Below are 19,630 nucleotides of genomic sequence, written 5' to 3' on the forward strand. Positions count from 1 at the left end.
TTCGTGATGCATGAACATGCTCAAAACTGATTTATTTACTTGAAACATAAGGAGTTATTCTACTCACCTCTGGCTAGCTCTGACACTGACTGAAGCAGCTGACTCACTGCTGAGGTCCTCGGTTCCTCGGGTCCGAACCTACACAGGTGGACTCCAATGAGGGACCAACATACTAGAACATAACTCTAAAAACATCCCCCAAAAACCCCTAAAACATCTCAAAACATCCATGCAAGAACATGCAAAGGAAGGCTGGACAGGGCACTTTCGGCGGCAGGTTCGGCGGCCGAAAGTCCCTCCAGAGCCGAAAGTCAGGCAGGTTCGGCGGCACCTTCGGCGGCCGAAACTCCCAGACAGAGGCGAAACTCATGCATGTTCGGCGGCACTTTCGGCGGCCGAAACTCCCAGACAGAGACAAAAATCTCCTTTCGGGGGCAAGCTTCGGCAGCCGAAGACTGCCTCCACAAGAGGGTTCGGCGGCCGAAAGTCCCTTCGGCTGCCGAACCTGGTTTCTCCCAAAGGGCAGAAACTTGGTTCAAACATGCACAAATGCCTCCAAACTCAAACCATCATGCATTTAGCTCAACCAAAACATGCATACAAGCTCCTAGGGGTCTCAAACTACCTTAAACCCCAACTACAACACATCAAACACACATTACAAGCCACATTGTTCATGATCATACATTTATACCCATAAACATAACCATAACCTAAACATGCATTCTACCCCCATAGATCTACTTAAAACTTACTTAAAACATGCAATGAGCTTAAGATCGGCTCTTACCTCTTGAAGATCGAGAGAGAGACGACCTAAAACTCGAAGGTGAGAGAGATTAGGTTCTTGGACCTCCAAGCACCAAAACTTTGCTCAAAAGCTCAAATCTTCAAAACAAAGTTAAAATAAATGAAAATCTTGAAAGATCTAAAGGAAAAGACTCAAGATTGGTGAGGGACGGCGGAGAGCTCACCTTGGCCGACAATGGGGAGAAAAACTCGCCCGTTTTCGGCTAAGGGACCCTTTTATAGTGGCTGGCCAGGCCACGTTCGGGGGCCGAACGTGCCTCCGCATGCATGCCATGTTCGGCGGCCGAACTTGAGATTTGGCGGCCGAACCTGGACTTCCCTCACTTATGCCTTCGGGGGCCTAAGGCACACCCGAAATGCCTGCATGTTCGGCGGCCGAACTTGAGGTTCGGCGGCCGAACCTGGGTTTTCCTCCAAAGTTGTTTTCATGCAAAAACTCATTTCCTTTTCACTTAAAACCATGAAATCAATTAAAACATTTTATGAAAACATGTTTCTACCCTACTAGGGGCTTCCGACATCCGAGATTCCACCGGACGGTAAGAATTCCGATACCGGAGTCTAGCCGGGTATTACATTCTCCCCCCCTTAAGAACATTCGTCCCCGAATGTTCCTCAACTAGTACATGCAAAGCATACAACATAACATACATATAAAACACATGAAACATATAAGAAACTAACCTTAGAAAAGATAAGGGTATTGCTGGAGCATGGACTCCCGTGTCTCCTAAGTGCACTCTTCCATATTGTGGTGGTTCCACAGGACTTTCACCATCGGGATTTCCTTGTTTCTTAGCTTTCTGATCTGGGTGTCTATGATCCGTACTGGCTGTTCAACATAGGTGAGATTCTCTTGGACCTCTACATCAGGCTCACTAAGAACCTTGCTCGGATCTGACACAAACTTCCTCAACATTGAAACATGGAAAACCGGATGGATTCTTTCCATTGAAGCAGGCAAATCTAGCTTGTACGACACATTCCCAATCTTCTGCAAGATTTCAAAGGGTCCGATGTATCGTGGGGCTAGTTTACCCTTCTTCCCAAAGTGAACCACTCCTTTCATTGGAGACACCTTGAGCAATACCAGATCCCCCTCCTGAAACTCTACCTGTCTTCTGCGGATGTCTGCATAACTCTTCTGTCTGCTTGCAGCAGTCTTGATTCTCTCTCTGATTATGGGTACCACCCTGCTGGTGATCTCTACTAGCTCAGGCCCTGCCAAGGCCTACTCTCCAACTTCCTCCCAGCAAACAGGTGACCTGCACTTCCTCCCATATAAAGCTTCATATGGAGCCATCCCGATGCTAGCATGATGGCTGTTATTGTAGGCAAACTCCACCAAGGGTAGATGCTGCCTCCAAGAACCGCCAAAGTCCAGCACACACATTCTGAGCATATCCTCTATAGTCTGGATGGTCCTTTCGGACTGTCCGTCCGTCTGGGGGTGGAAGGCAGTACTGAAATCCAATCTAGTACCCATGGCATTCTGCAGACTCTGCCAAAACCTGGAGGTGAACTGGGGCCCTCTATCCGACACTATTGAAATAGGAACCCCATGCAGCCTGATGATCTCATCAACATATACCTGCGCCAACTTGTCCACAGAATAGCCACTCCTGATAGGGATGAAGTGGGCAGATTTGGTGAGTCTGTCCACAATCACCCATATGGAGTCCGATCTGTTGGACGCCGCCGGTAACCCCACTACGAAGTCCATAGCTATATTCTCCCATTTCCACTCTGGAATAGGTAGTGGGTTAAGCATTCCAACCAGCTTCTGATGTTCCAGCTTCACCCTCTGACACACTTCGCAGGCTGACACAAATTGTGCCACTTCTTTCTTCATCGCTGGCCACCAATAAACCTTCTTTAGATCTTGATACATCTTGGTGGCTCCTGGGTGAACGCTGTATCTTGCATTATGAGCCTCCCTCATAATGTCTCCTTTTAGTCCTATGTCATCTGGTACACACAATCGACTCCCATAGCGGAGGATCCCCTTACTGTCAAATCTAAACTCACTATCTTTGCCTGACTGAACAGTCCTGGCAATCTTCACTAACTCTGGGTCCTCATACTGTTTCTGAGCCACCTGCTCCAGAAACACGGGTGCCACTCTCATCTGGGCTACCAAAGCACCTGTACCAGACAACTCCAACTGTAGACCTTCATCAATGAGCTTGTAAAACTCCTTCACCACTGGTCTCCTTTCTACCATGATGTGGGATAGACTGCCTAGTGACTTTCGGCTTAGGGCGTCTGCCACGACATTCGCCTTACCCGGATGATACTGAATCTTGCAATCATAGTCACTCAGCAGCTCTACCCACCTTCTCTGTCTCAAGTTCAAATCTCTTTGACTCAGGATGTACTGCAGGCTTTTATGATCTGTAAAGATCTCACATTTTACCCCATAGAGGTAGTGCCTCCACATCTTGAGTGCAAAGATTACTGCTGCCATCTCAAGGTCATGTGTGGGGTAATTCAACTCATGCTTCTTCAGCTGCCTAGAAGCGTAAGCAATCACCCTCTCATTCTGCATCAGTACACAACCCAGTCCCACACGGGACGCATCACAAAAGACTGTAAAGTCCTCATCACTAGATGGCAGAGCTAAAACTGGTGTTGAAGTCAACCTCTTCTTAAGCTCTTCAAAACTTTCTTCGCACTGGTCGGTCCACAGAAACTTCTGATTCTTCCTGGTTAGTCTGGTCAGAGGAGCTGCTATTTTCGAGAAGTCCTGGACGAACCTCCTGTAGTAACCTGCCAAACCCAAGAAACTCCTGATCTCCGTCATTGAAGTGGGTCTAGGCCAGTTAGCCACAGTTTCTGTCTTCTTGGGGTCCACCTCTATCCCATTCTCTGACACTACATGCCCCAAGAACAAAATGCTCCTCAGCCAGAACTCACACTTAGAGAACTTGGCATACAAGCCATGTTCCCTCAAGGTCTGCAAAACCAACCGCAGATGATGGGCATGCTCATTTGCATTCCTGGAATACACCAAGATATCATCTATGAAGACAATAACAAAGTGATCCAGGTATTGACTAAACACTCTATTCATGAGATCCATGAATGCTGCAGGGGCGTTGGTTAACCCGAACGGCATTACTAGGAACTCAAAATGCCCATATCTGGTCCTGAAAGCTGTCTTTGGCACATCTTCTTCCCTAATCCTCAGCTGATGGTACCCCGATCTCAGATCTATTTTGGAGAAACAACCCGCTCCTGCTAGCTGGTCGAATAGATCGTCGATCCTTGGCAATGGGTACTTATTCTTGGTAGTGACTTTGTTCAACTGCCTGTAGTCGATACAAAGTCTAAGGGATCCATCCTTCTTTCTCACGAACAAAACTGGTGCACCCCAAGGTGAAGTGCTCGGTCGGATGAAGCCCTTTTCTACCAACTCTTGCAACTGTTCTTTCAATTCCTTCAACTTAGCTGGAGCCATCCTATAGGGAGGGATAGAGATCGGTCGGGTTCCAGGCATCAGTTCTATCTCGAACTCTATCTCCCTAGCAGGTGGTAAACCTGGCAGCTCGTCTGGAAAGACGTCTAGAAACTCTCTAACCACTGGCACCAAGGCGGGCTCTCTAACCTGACTGCTAAGCTCTCTCACATGAGCCAAATACCCCTGACATCCCTTCCTAAGCAACCTACGAGCCTGAAGAGCTGATATCAGACCTCTAGGTGTACCCCTCCTGTCTCCCCTGAAGACAACCTCTGACCCATCCTGACCTCTGAACCTGACTACCTTGTCCCTGCAGTCCAAGGTAGCACCATGGGTAGATAACCAATCCATCCCTAGAAAGACGTCAAAATCTGTCAAGTCTAGAACCACAAGGTCGGCGGAAAGGCATCTCCCCTCAATAAAGACTGGACTGCACTGGCAGACTAACTCTGCCACTGATGGGTCACACTTGGGTCCACTGACCCAGAGAGGACACTCTAACTCAGAGATCATCAACCCTAACCTCTGGACGGCTCTCGGAGCAATAAAAGAATGAGATGCACCAGGGTCCATCAAGGCATACACATCTGAACAACCAATGCCTAAGTTACCTGCCACTACGGTGTTAGATGCATCTGCCTCCTGCTGTGTCATTGTGAAGATCCGTGCTGGAGCTAATAGAACTTCACCTCTGAAACCCGCTGAAGAAGAGGCTGCCCCTCTCCCTCTACCTCTGCCACTGGCCTGAGTCGCGGCTGGAGCCGCTGGCTGCGCTACACTACCTGAAGCTGTCTGCTGGGACTGTGTCATCGGGGCCGCTCTTGGACATTCTTGAGACATATGCCCCTCCTGACCACATCTGTAACAGGCTGTCGTCCCAAACTGACATACTCCCCTGTGTGGCTTACCACACCTTGCACAAACTGCATTATCTGCACCAGAGCTTGAGCCACTCCCTAGTCCCAGACTGGACTTAACCTTGTTCCAGAACTTGTTCTTCTTAGACTTCCTGGGACCTCTGTCCCACTTCTTGCTACCTGAAGCTGCTGCACTCATTGAAGAAGAGCCTGGGGTCTTTGAACCAGAAGGCTGTGCCAGTGACTGTTTAACTGTCCCCTGAACGATGGCACTAGCCTCCATTTTCCAGGCCATATCTACTATGGCATGGAAGCTCTCCCTATCTACTGACTGGATCAAGGAGGAATATCTGGAGTGGAGTTTCATGATATACCTCCTTGACCTTTTCTGATCTGAGTCAAGGTTTTGCCCTGCAAATGGCAACAGCTCCAAGAATCTGTCTGTGAACTCCTCTACACCCATCTCATCAGTCTGCCTCAACTGCTCAAACTCTATCATCTTCAGCTCCCTTGAACTATCTGGGAAAGCCCATCCTGCAAACTCGTTTGCAAACTCCTCCCAAGACATGCTATCCACTTTCGGGTTCACATAATTCTTGAACCACTTTCGTGCCTTCTTGCACTTAAGAGTGAACCCAGCCATCTGAATGGCTCTACTATCATCAGCCCCAATCTCATCTGTGATCACCTTGACCCTCTCAAGATACACAAACGGGTCATCCCCTTTTTCATACTGGGGAGCACCCAACTTCATGTAGTCGGTCATCTTGACCTTGCTCCCACTGGCTAAGCTAGGTCTAGAAGGTTGAGTAACTGGGGCTGCTGGTTCTGCTGGAGGAGGAGGTGCAGCATCCCCTGGGATAGGGTTTGCTGGATTTGGATAGTAAGGTGGAGGTGGATACATTGGGTACTGTGGGTATGGTGGATAATAAGGTGGGTATGGCATCTGTGTGGGATAAGGGCTAAAGCTATGGTAATCCGATGTGCCTCCCATCGAATACCCAGGGTTTTGTGAGAAGGGTGGGTAGTAAGGTGGCTGAACAAATCCCGAGGCCTGAGTGCCTCCTTGGGATTCTCCCATTCCCTCTTCTGACATGCTAACTCCCAAACTGCCATCCCTCCTCTGCTCTACATCCATATCATCCCCCATGTCCTCTGACGCTCCTCCCTGAACTGTTCCTTTGACTGATCTGCTTCTACCCAGATCCAAAGGCCTTCTAGGGTCTCTTACTGCTCTTTCTCTGTTAGACCTACTAGACATTGCCTTAGGCAATGCTGGAGGACGGGCGCTCGTGCCCTCATCCTCAGGTGGTACTCCAGTCAATCTTGCTGATCGACAAGTTCCTCTCATCCTGTTTTCTGAAAAACAGTACACATCACATAAACATTAGCATCATATGGTTCATGTGGGCACACATGAACCCGCATCACACATCATAGCATATCATTAATGCACATGCATATAATCATGGCATTTCACATCATCATGTAAGACAGGACTCCACATCCTATCCTAGTGGACATGACCTTTCCTATTGTGCTTGACCTTCTATAACATCTATGAGCCCGACACTCTAGGTCCGACCATATGAACCTAGGGCTCTGATACCATTCTGTAACGACCCGAAAATCGGACCGCTACCGGCGCTAGGATCCAGATCGGCTTAAGGCCGCCGGGACCCGTAGCAAGCCTGACATGTAACCTGTAAACCTGTTTTAATCCCATACATGATCAACAATCATACATAAAAATTAAAACTTTTCTTTCATTCATTTCTCATACACCAAACTCAACCTGTGCATGCACTGAACATGAATCATAAATCATAAACATTGGCCCCTCAGTGGGACCTCATCAATGCCCCCAAGGGGTGGCATAACATGTGTTGAGTTGGTTAAACATAATCATCCATAAGCCTTAAGATCATGTATCAACAAGGGATTACAATAAACTATGGTCAAGCACACTTCTAAACCTCAATATCATTATACATAACATAACTATTCATAACTTTACATTTTATCATGTCCACATTCTATCTATTACATACAATGACTTCAATACTCTTGCTGACCTCCTGGTCTACCCTGTACCTACAAACCTGGGGAATTTGGGAAAGGGGTGAGCTACTAGAGCCCAGTGAGTAGAATAATAAAAATATTTAAAAACATATGATAACATGAAATGCATCACATCACAACTAATCATATCAAGGATGAACTTGTCACCATTTAGCCCTCTACATATTCCAATCATGCCAGGGGCGTAGTGCAGGCCACACCTGGTCTTTCTCTTATACATAACATAACATACATAATCCATGGTGCCGGGGGCGTAGTGCAGGCCACGTCCGGTCTTTCTCTTACATAGTGCCAGGGGCGTAGTGCAGGCCACACCTGGACTTCCATACCATATCATCATGTCATAACATATGAGGGCTAATGGATCATTCAACGTTCATCCACATCAACAACATATTATGCAATGCAACATATTCGTGATTTCTAATGCAAACAACCTAAAATATCACATGGCATTCGTGATGCATGAACATGCTCAAAACTGATTTATTTACTTGAAACATAAGGAGTTATTCTACTCACCTCTGGCTAGCTCTGACACTGACTGGAGCAGCTGACTCACTACTGAGGTCCTCGGTTCCTCGGGTCTGAACCTACACAGGTGGACTCCAATGAGGGACCAACATACTAGAACATAACTCTAAAAACATCCCCCAAAAACCCCTAAAACATCTCAAAACATCCATCCAAGAACATGCAAAGGAAGGCTGGACAGGGCACTTTCGGCGACAGGTTCGACGGCCGAAAGTCCCTCCAGAGCCGAAAGTCAGGCAGGTTCGGCGGCACCTTCGGCGGCCGAAACTCCCAGACAGAGGCAAAACTCATGCATGTTCGGCGGCACTTTCGGCGGCCAAAACTCCCAGACAGAGACGAAAGTCTCCTTTCGGGGGCAAGCTTCGGCAGCCGAAGACTGCCTCCACAAGAGGGTTCGGCGGTCGAAAGTCCCTTCGGCTGCCGAACCTAGTTTCTCCCAAAGGGCAGAAACTTGGTTCAAACATGCACAAATGCCTCCAAACTCAAACCATCATGCATTTAGCTCAATCAAAACATGCATACAAGCTCTTAGGGGTCTCAAACTACCTTAAACCCCAACTACAACACATCAAACACACATTACAAGCCACATTGTTCATGATCATACATTTATACCCATAAACATAACCATAACCTAAACATGCATTCTACCCCCATAGATCTACTTAAAACTTACTTAAAACATGCAATGAGCTTAAGATCGGCTCTTACCTCTTGAAGATCGAGAGAGAGACGACCTAAAACTCGAAGGTGAGAGAGATTGGGTTCTTGGACCTCCAAGCTCCAAAACTTTGCTCAAAAGCTCAAATCTTCAAAACAAAGTTAAAACAAATGAAAATCTTGAAAGATCTAGAGGAAAAGACTCAAGATTGGTGAGGGACGGCGGAGAGCGCACCTTGGCTGACAATGGGGAGAAAAACTCGCCCGTTTTCGGCTAAGGGACCCTTTTATAGTGGCTGGCCAGGCCACGTTCGGGGGCCGAATGTGCCTCCGCATGCATGCCATGTTCGGCAGCCAAACTTGAGATTCAGCGGCCGAACCTGGACTTCCCTCACTTATGCCTTCGGGGGCCTAAGGCACACCCGAAATGCCTGCATGTTCGGCGGCCGAACTTGAGGTTCGGCGGCCGAACCTGGGTTTTCCTCCAAAGTTGTTTTCATGCAAAAACTCATTTCCTTTTCACTTAAAACCATGAAATCAATTAAAACATTTTATGAAAACATGTTTCTACCCTACTAGGGGCTTCCGACATCTGAGATTCCACCGGACGGTAGGAATTCCGATACCGGAGTCTAGCCGGGTATTACAACCTGTGTAGGATCGGACCCGAGGAACCGAGGAGGCCAGTAGTGTTAGCTGCTTCAGAGTTAGTCCAGAGTTAGCCAGAGGTGAGTAGAACATAACTTCTTTTATTTTTCAAAGCAATGAAATCCTTTTTAGCATGATCCATGCATCACGAATGCCATGATATGTATTAGGTTGTTTTGCATTAGAATTCACGAATATGATGCATTGCATTAATTATTGTTGATGTGGATGGTTATTGGATGATCCATTAGTCCTAGATATGATATGTGATGATATGATACGGAAAGACTAGGGCTGCCCATTCTATGCCCCTGCACAGAGTAAGGGAAAGACTAGGGTTGCCCATTCTATGGCCCTGGCACAATTGAACATGTTATGTTATGTTTAAAAGGAAGTCCTGAGGAGCTCCGTCAAGGGCCGAACATTTATTGGATATGTAGAGGGCTATTGGTGACAATACCATCTTAAGATGATTTACTTGTGTTGTGATGCATTTCATGATGGCATATCTTTATAAACTGTTTTTATTGTTCTGCTCACTGGGCTTTAGTAGCTCACCCCTTTCCCCTAACCCCCAGGTTTGCAGGTTCAGGATAGACCGGAAAGTCGTCAAGGGTAAAGGCTTGTTATGTAATAGTCTAGTAGTGGACATGAATGTGTAATGATGTAATGTAAGGTATTGTACAGTAATGTAACGAGGATTAGTATTGTGCTTGGCCCTAATGTATAGTAATCCCTTTTTGTACATGATCTATATGAAATGTTTTAATTATGTTATATATTGAACCAAGCTTGATGTATGATATGTTACCCCACTAGAACATTTGATGAGGGCTCTAATGTGGGGTTTTATGTTTATAGTTTTGGTGCATGCACAGGTCAAGCTTGGTATATGAAAAAGTTTAAGGTTTTTATGCAAATATATGATCATGTATGGGATTTATCAGGTATGGCAGGTTGTATGTTAGGCTTGCTATACGTCTCGGCGACCTTAAGTTAATCTGGATCCTAGCGCCGGTAGCGATCCGGTTTCTGGGTCGTTACAGAGTGGTATCAGAGCCCTAGGTTCATATGGTCAGACCTAGAGAGTGTCGGACTCATAGAGGTTCTAGAAGGGCAAGCACAATAGGAAAATCATGTCCACTAGGATAGGATATAAAGTCTTTTCTTGATGATGATGTGAAATGCCATGATTATATGCATGTGCATTAATGATATGTGATGTATGTGATGTGGGTTCATATGTTTCCACATGAACCATATGATGCTGATGTTTTTGTGTATGTGTTGTTTTTCAGTAAACAGTATGCGAGGCACTCATCGATCTACACAATTGACTAGAGTCCCACCAGAGAATGAGGGCATGGATGCCCATCCCCCTACATTGCCAAGGGCAATGTCATGTAGATCAAGTAGAGAGGGAACATCAAGGGACCCTAGAAGGTCTTTTAATGTAAGCAGGAGGGGAACAGTTCAGGGTGGAATGTCATTTGATATGAGGGGATCAGAGGAGGATGAACAGAAAAGAGATGGTAGCTTGGGCATGAGTATGTCGGAAGAGGGCATGGGAGAGTCCCAAGGAGGTGCTCAGGCCTCGGGGTTTGGTTATCCACCCCAATATCAACCCTTTCCATAGGGCCCAAGGTATCCGATGGGGGTACATCGGATTACTCCAGCTTTAACCCATATCCCTCCTATATGCCTTATCCTCCTTTCTATCCACCATACCCCCAGTACCCTATGTATCCACCCTCACCTTTCTACCCAAATCCAGCAAACCCTAACCCAGGGAATGCTACACCTCCTCCACCACCAGCAGAACCTGTAGCCCCTGAAATCCAAACACCTAAACCTAGCTCATCTGTGGGGAGCAAGGTAAAGATGATAGATTACCTAAAGTTGGATGCTCCCAAGTTCAAGACTGGTGATGACCCGTTTGAGTATCTCAAAACGGTAAAGATGATTACAGATGAGTTAGGAGCAGATGATAGTAGAGCCATTCAGATGGCGGGGTTCACTTTGAAGTGCAAAAAAGCACGAGAGTGGTTTAAAAACTACGTGGACCCGAGGTTGGGGAGCTTATCCTGGGAGCAGTTTGCTAATGAGTTTGCAGGATGGGATTTTCTTGATAGTTCCAGAGAGCTGAAAGTTGTGGAGTTTAAACAGCTCAGGCAAACAGAGGAGATGAGTGTAGATGAATACACTGACAGGTTTATGGAGTTGCTGCAATATGTGGGCCAGGCATATGACACAGATCAGAAGAGGGCCAGGAGGTATACCATGAGGCTCCACCCCAGGTATTCCTCCCTAATTCTAGCAGCAGAGAGAGAGGACTTCCACACCATAGTGGATGTAGCACGGAAGATGGAGGCTAGTGCCATTATTCAGGGGACAGTTAAGCAGACAGTGGCACAGTCTTCGGGTTCCAAGACCCCAGGTAGGGGAAAAATAGATCCCTCTTCTATGAGTGCAGCAGCTTCAGGTAGTAAAAAATGGGGCAGATCCAAATCCAAAAAGGGCAAGTTCTGGAACCGGTTGAAGTTCGGACTGGGATTAGGTGGTGGCTCGAGCTCAGGTTCAGATGGCTCAGAATGTTTGAGGTGTGGTAAGCCACACAAGGGGGTATGTCGGTTTGGGATGTCAGCCTGCTTTCGGTGTGGACAGGAGGGACACATGGCTCTGGAGTGTCCTAGGGCACCTTTTATGACATCGTCCCAGCAGACAGCTTCTGGTAGTGTGGCTCAGCCAGTAGCTCCAGCCATGACATAGGGCAGTGGCAGAGGCAAAGGGAGAGGGGCAGCCTCTTCTTCAGCAGGTTCCCGGGGTGAAGGTCCATCAGCTCCAGCTTGGATCTTCACTATGACACAGCAGGAGGCGAACACATCCAACACCGTGGTGTCAGGTAATCTCATCATTGGTTGTTCAGATGTGTATGCTTTAATGGACCCTGGTGCATCTCATTCTTTTGTTGCTCCGAGAGCCGTAGAGAGGTTGGGTTTGATAGTCTCTGGGTTAGAGTGTCCCCTTTGGGTCAGTGGACCCAAGTGTGATCCATCAGTGGCAGAGTCAGTCTGCCGGTATAGTCCAGTGTTTGTTGAGAGTAGATGCCTTCCAACCAACCTTGTGGTTCTAGATTTGACGGAAGTTCGGCCGCCGAAGGTGCCGCCGAAGGTTAGAGACTTTCGTCTCTGGAGTGCCTTTTGGCCCCCAAAACTTGCCCCCGAAAGGGTTCAGCAGCCGAAAGTGGAAGTTCGGCCGCCGAAGGTGCTTGAGTTTCGTGTCTGGAGAGGACTTTCGGCCGCCGAACCTGCCGCCGAAAGAGTTCTGTCCAGCTTTCCTTTGCATGCTTTGCATGAGTTTTAGAGTGAGTTTAAGGGGATTCTTGGGAAGTTTAATAGAGTTATTCATGAGCTAGTTTGGTCCCTCATTTGAGTCTATCTGTATAGGTACAGACCAGAGGAACCAGAGAGAGCAGCAGTGAGTACTGCTCCAGAGTGTACAGAGCCTGCAGAGTCAGTCAGTCCAGATAGCCAGAGGTGAGTGGAACTAACCTTAACTCTTTTAATTGACCAATGGAATGTTTTAGCATATCTCATGCATCATGATTATGCAATAGGTTGATTGCATTAGTATCCACGAATATGTTGCATTGCACCGTGACTTGTTGATGTGGGTGAATGCTGAATGATCCAATAGTCTCAGACAGGACGTCCAGGAGCCTTTGACTACGCCCTGGCAGGTATAGTAAAGACCAGGAGCCTTTGACTACGCCCTGGCAATGGTAAGTACAGAGGTGTTATATACACATATACATATATGACAGGAAGACCAGGTGCTCGATGCTACGCCCTGGCACAGAGTTACTGGGACTATGTGGTGACAGGTTTACTCTTGATGTGGTTTGTCTGTGTTATGACGCATTCCATGAGATCATATTTTAATGAATTGTTTTACTGTTCTACTCACTGGGCTATAGAGCTCATCCCACTCCCTTAACCCCAGTCTTGCAGGTTCAATGTACAGTGTACAGGGAAGGTTCAGCAAAGTGCAGAAAAAGAAAAGAGAATTGTAATAGTGTAGAGTGGACATGTAATGTTAAAGAAATGTAATAGTTATGTTTTCAGTTACAGATGTGCTTGACTTAGTAGTTTGTGTTGTAAATCTATTGTTATGTACATGATCTGTATATGTATATGTTTTACTGAGTATGTGAAAAACCAGGCTTAACAGGTATGAGTTAACCCATCTAGAGCAAGCTCTAGTCAGGGGGACAGAGTACAGAGTACAGAGTACAGAGTACAGAGACAGTGCATGCAGGTTAAGCCTTGGTTCAGAAAAGAGTTTTTATTTTCACAGAAAATGTATGATCATGTATGAGATTTACAGGGACACAGAGAGTATAGCAGGCTTGCTACGGGTTCTGGCGGCCTTAAGCCGACCTGAATCCTAGCGCCGGTGACGGTCCATTTTGGGGTCGTTACAAAAGAGGGGTTAATGTTTATGATTATGTTTATGTATAGTGCATGCACAGGTTGAGTTGGTGAATGAATGAAAGAATGAATGAATGTAAGGAAAAGTTCAAAATTTTTTTATGTAATTGTTGATCATGTATGGGATTAAACAGGTATTCAGGATGATTGTTTGGCTTGCTACGGGTCCCGGCGGCCTTAAGCCGAACTGGATCCTAGCGCCGGTAGCGGTCCGATTTTCGGGTCGTTGCACTATTTACAATAGAAATAAAATCCTAATATGCAAGAATAATCCTAATCCTAATAGGAGCCTAAAATCCTAATAGCCAAGAGAGGCTATTTACAATAGAAATAAAATCTTAATATGCAAAATTATAAAAATACCCAAAATATCCAAAAATAATAATTAAAATATAAAAGTTAGCTCCGATCCAAGTCTGCCATAAAATCTAAGGCTAGTTGCTCCATGTCAGTTTTGAATTAAATCTAATCAATATCATTTCGTTTATAAACTTTGCAAATTTTTTAAACCTATATTTTCTAAATATACTTTCACCTCTACGTATTTAATTATGCTATTAAAACTTATAGATATTCGAATTATTAAAATTTAAGAGCTAACTCATTCTTTACAATTTGCAAGCCAATTAATATAAACTTATATAACTAAAATTATTTAATTTTAAATTTATTAGTTTTAAACTAAAACTTATTATATATAAATAAATTAAATTGTTCGTAAATTATTTAAAATTAAATTAAAATTAAATTTAATAAAAACTCATAAATTTAGTTGTTCATAAATTATTCAAAATTAAATTTGATAAAAACCCGACCAGTTTAAACTCGTTTGCTAAACGAATCAAATTTCAACTTATTAATACTCGATTTAAGTTTGAAATGGGTAAAATTTAAATTCGAAAAAATTTTAACAAATCAAATTTAAACCGAAAAAATCTCATTTTTGCCCTTAAATTTTAGGGCATGTCCAAATAAATCCAAAATCAAGTTTTGACTCAATTAATTCAAACTTTTTCCTTTAAGTTCAAATATGCCATTTTTGCTTGAAAAAATTTTTAAAAAATATTTTTTTTCAAAATTTTTATTATTAAAATATTAATTATATATTTATAATTATAAATATTTAATTATTTATAAAGTGTAATTAAAATAAAAAATAATACATTCGATATAATTGTTAATAGAAATTCATAAATCAAACGCAATATAAATTTAAGAAATTAAAATTTCAAATCAAGATAATACATTCTAAATTTTTCTACAAAATCAAGAAACCTCATCTAGATAAATACAAATCATACAAATCCAGATTGATAAATTCTATACAAACCCAGATAAATGAAGAGTCAAAATAAAGTAAATCTGGATCGATTTTTCATATAGTTAAATTCAAAACACTAAGAAAAAAAAATAAATTTACAATCTATTCAATAAATCTAAAAATCTCCAAAAATAAAAATTAAATTAATAACTTTATAAATATAAATCGAAAGTGTTGGATCACTAATATATTTTTCATTGAACGATGCTATACATATCATTATCACACAAACGAATCTTGAAACTAAATTTAATTGTCGTGATATGCAAAATTAGTATCCGTTAGTGATTTGTTAAGATATGTAACTTCCAAAATATGGAATAACTAACAAAATAATCATATAAAATTTATACTCACTTAACACATGTCTTACGGATAATTAAAAGGACTGCTTAAAGAAAAAAAATTTTTTTTTATATAGTTGACTCTATTTTATATGAATAAATACATAAAAATTTATAAAAACTTAACGCTATTTATTTTTTTTATAAAAATTTAACTCTATTTATTTTTTTATAATTTTATTAAATTTATGTAAAAAATATTAATATTATAAGAATTTATATAATATAAGATAACTTAAAAAACAAAATAATCACATCAAATTTATACACACTATTACCACATGTCTTAATTTGATGAAAAGGACAAATCACATTAAAACGACCTTTTTACATGTGGTACCCTCTTATCACTGGTGTTTCATGTCATAATTAAGAATCACCAATCCACGTTGAGAAGAAAATAAAGAACTTTTCTTCTTTTTTTTTTTTTTGAAAAAATCTCTTATTATTATTAAGGGAGATTTATAATTTAGTCCTTAAATATTGCTATTATTAACAAGTCAGTCCCTGTATTTTTAGAAACCTATTAAAACGTCCTTATGTTTTCTTTCCGTCAACGAAATAGTTCTTCCGTCATTTTTTCCGTTAAAATTAGATAAAGGAGGAGAGACAAAATTTTAAAATCCAATTTTACCCTCAAATAAAACCTCTTATTTACTCCTTGAATATTGCTATTATTAATAAGTCAGTCCCTACATTTTCAGAAATCTATTAAAACGTCCTTATCTTTTCTCACATCTATTAATATGTCCTTATTGTTTCTTTCCATCAACAAAATAGTCCCTCCTCCTCCTCCTCCAAAAAGAAGAAGATGATGATGATGATGAAGGAGAAGGAGAAGGAGAAGAGGAAGAAGAAGAAGAAGGAGAAGGAGAAGGAGAAGAGGAAGAAGAAGAAGAAGAAGACGAAGAAGGAGAAGGACAAGAGGAAGAAGAAGAAGAAGAAGAAGAAGAAGGAGGAGGAGAAGGAGAAGAAGAAGAAGAAAAATAAGAAAAAAAAGAAGAAGAAGAAGAAGGAGGAGGAGAAGGAGAAGAAGAAGAAGAAAAAGAAGAAAAAGAAGAAGAAGAAGAAGGAGAAGGAGAAGGAGAAGAAGAAGAAGAAGAAGAAGAAGGAGAAGGAGAAGGAGAAGAGGAAGAAGAAGAAGAAGACGAAGAAGGAGAAGGACAAGAGGAAGAAGAAGAAGAAGAAGAAGAAGGAGAAGGAGGAGAAGGAGAAGAAGAAGAAGAAAAAGAAGAAAAAAGAAGAAGAAGAAGAAGAAGAAGAAGGAGAAGAAGAAGAAGCAGAAGCCGAAGAAGTAGAAGCAAAAGAAAAAGAAGAAGAAAAAAAGCAGAAGCAGAAGAAGCAAGAAGAATTGATGAAGAAGAAAAGGAAGGAGGAGGAGGAGGGTAATTTAGTCTTTTACTATATTGTTAACGGTAAAAATAGACAGAAGGACTATTTCGTTGATGGAGAGAAAAGATAAGTATGTTTTAATAGGTTTCTAAAAATATAGGGACTGACTTGTTAATAATGGCAATATTTAAAGACTAAATTGTAAATCTCCCTATTATTAATGGCCACCTCTCTTCAAAAAAGTTAAAGAATATAATTATCCAGTGAAATGTCCATAGAATCAATGGTGATGAATATATGTACATGTGGTACTCATTCTATTCTATAATTTTTCTACCTCTTTTTATTAATGGATTAATTTTTATTTTACTTTCTTTTTCTCTCTCATTAATTTTTTTATTTCACGTATTATAATATTATTGAATTAAATGAATTATTGTACATAACCGTTGTATTGTAAAATCACTTCCTCTTAAGATAGGATTACCCATAAAGCAGTTTTTCTTTACAAGAAATTATTTTTAATACTAAAGTACATGAAGCTCAACTTTCAAGCAAAGCACTCATATCTTTTGAATAAGGAGATTCACACCATGCTCAGGCTCCAAAAGCAGACCATAAGTAGGTGAGTGTCGATATTTAGGAGAGATAGTAAGTTTGAAATTAGAGAGTATGACAGCAAAAAACACTTTTAATTCTATTAAAGCCAAGTTCTGTCCAGGACACACTCGAGCTCCCAATCCAAAAGGTATATAGGCTTGTGAAGACTTGCAAGCTCCAGTAACTCCATTATTGAACCTCTCAGGATTAAATACGTCTGCATCAGCTCCCCAATATTCAGGATTACGATGCAATGCTGGTAGCCATATCCAAATGTCCATTCCTTTTGGAACCTTCAACTCACCAAGCTTCACATTTTGCATTGCCTCTCTTGAAACCAATGTCACTCCTGGATAAAGCCTCAGAACCTCTTGGATCACCATTTTTAACTGCATGAAAAACACAAAAATCAGTTAAAAATATGGATGCAGTGCAACTTCTCAATTTATATCTACTTATGTGAATGTATCTACCACTTTCATCTTGCTGAGCATATTGTAGTCTAGGAGCTGTTGTCCATTACAAATCTCTAAAACTTCAAACGAGCACGGTCTTGCCATTCAGGATGTGAAGCTAGTAACATTAAACCCCAAATTGCTGCAACAGCAGGGGTTTGGTACCCACCAAACATCATATTTTTGCAATTGTCAACTATGAACTCATCTTCTGTTAACTTTCCAAGCTCACCATTCTTGGATCCTTCAATGATAGCTTGTAATAAGTCCTGATGAGATGTAGATCCACTTCTCTCCTTAGCTATGTCCATTATCATTCCATGGATCTCTTTTGCTAATCTCCATGTTTTTCTATTCCCTTCTATAGGAAGAAATCTTATTCATAAACGTAACAATGAGTATTAGTCGTGCAAGTGATTTAGATAAAACTAAACTAAAAAGGTGAAGGATATACATACCTTAGTAAAGGAATCCCAAGAGTTGTGGTTTCACCCATAGCCTTGAGGAGTTCATGACACTTGGAAAATACTTTAATTCCTTTATGATGATCACTTCCAAATATTATTTTTGAGGCAATATAAGTAGTGAAAATTCTCGCATGCTCATCCACCACTATATCAACCATCCCACCCTCACCTTCTCTATCTATTATCTTCTCCCATGCTTTAACTACCATACTACCAGATTCGACCATCAGATTCACCATATCCTGTATATAATAAATATTATTTTTTATTAAAGCAAATAATTTTAATTAGCCTTACAAATTAAATCCATAAATTTAATTACCTTAACCTTGTGCATGTAGAGTTGAGGGCCAATGGTCTTTCTTTGATGATGCCAAACATCACCGTTTGCAGTAATAAGGCCCTTGCCTAATAGAACTCCTCTGTCATTTTGTAAATAAGCAGGTTTTCCAAGTTCAAATGATGTGAACAGATTTATTTCTCTCACTATGCTCAGATTATTCACGTACAACAATTGTATTCCACCAAGTGCAAACTTGAATAACTTACCTGTCGTATATGATGAACATAACTAGGAGTTAACGAATGAGAATTGATTTAGAGTCTGTCCGAAATCTTAAAAATGTTAATAAAAACAAAATATATATGAAAAAGGGGAAATTTATATGTATGAAATACCATAGTTTTTGGCCCAATGCTTGAGATAGGGTAAGACAATTAAGGGACCATCGATCTGTGGAGTTTCAGCATTTTGAGAAACCATTCTCTCCATTTCTGGTATGTTTCCCAACAGCAGAGAAGGTGGAGGACCTTTGATTCCTTGCTCTCTCATAAGCTTATTAGTTTTATAGCTCTCATGCTTCCACCACGCAACATAACATAAACAAATGACGAGAAAACTCCATAAAAGAAACATCATAGACTGAAGCGTTGATAGAAATTTACACCCCATTTGTATTGCTGGATTCATGGACGTGGCTCTTTAAATAGACATTCACATGCATGACATTATCTCCAAGTGATAAATACCTCACCTATCATATCATCTGCATGTGATAAATGTTTACTATAAATAAATAAAGAAAAAAAAAATTAGCTTATTTATATATAACAAAATTATGAAACAATTTGTTTTTCTTTAATTATTAAAAATTTAAATCTTTTTTATTTCTGTTTATTTTTATTTTTACTTTTAATCTAAGCTGTACTGAAAATAAAATATTTTTAGTTGCAATTAGCCATCCACGATCAGTTATGAGCAATAAGTGACAGCTATTAATTATTAACTATATTTATATAAAATAGTTGTTTTGGATTTGGTTGTAAATCTATGATCTCCTTTAGTTTTGAGGGCATTTGTTTAGTGCATGTGTAATTTATTTGCTTTGACTGTAGGGTGGTTTATTTTCTAATTTGCTTTGTTGCATGGAGACGAGTGTTTTTTCTTTTTTTTTTTTTATAAGCAAAAATTTTTATTGAAATAAGAATCAGGAAAAAATTTAATATGATCATTGAAAACTATCTTCTCAAACCCTTACTCAGCTTAGATCAATAGTATACTAAGTGAAAA

At 41.5% G+C, this 19,630-nt stretch overlaps 1 pseudogene; it reads right to left on the bottom strand.

Moving 5' to 3' along the window:
• Nucleotides 1-16,996: 16,996 nt before the first annotated feature.
• LOC110613214 lies at nt 16,997-19,023 on the bottom strand (annotated as a pseudogene).
• Between the last annotated feature and the right edge of the window lie 607 nt (nt 19,024-19,630).

This window comes from Manihot esculenta, chromosome 4, assembly GCF_001659605.2.
Source record: "Manihot esculenta cultivar AM560-2 chromosome 4, M.esculenta_v8, whole genome shotgun sequence".
Classification (NCBI taxonomy): Eukaryota; Viridiplantae; Streptophyta; class Magnoliopsida; order Malpighiales; family Euphorbiaceae; genus Manihot; species Manihot esculenta.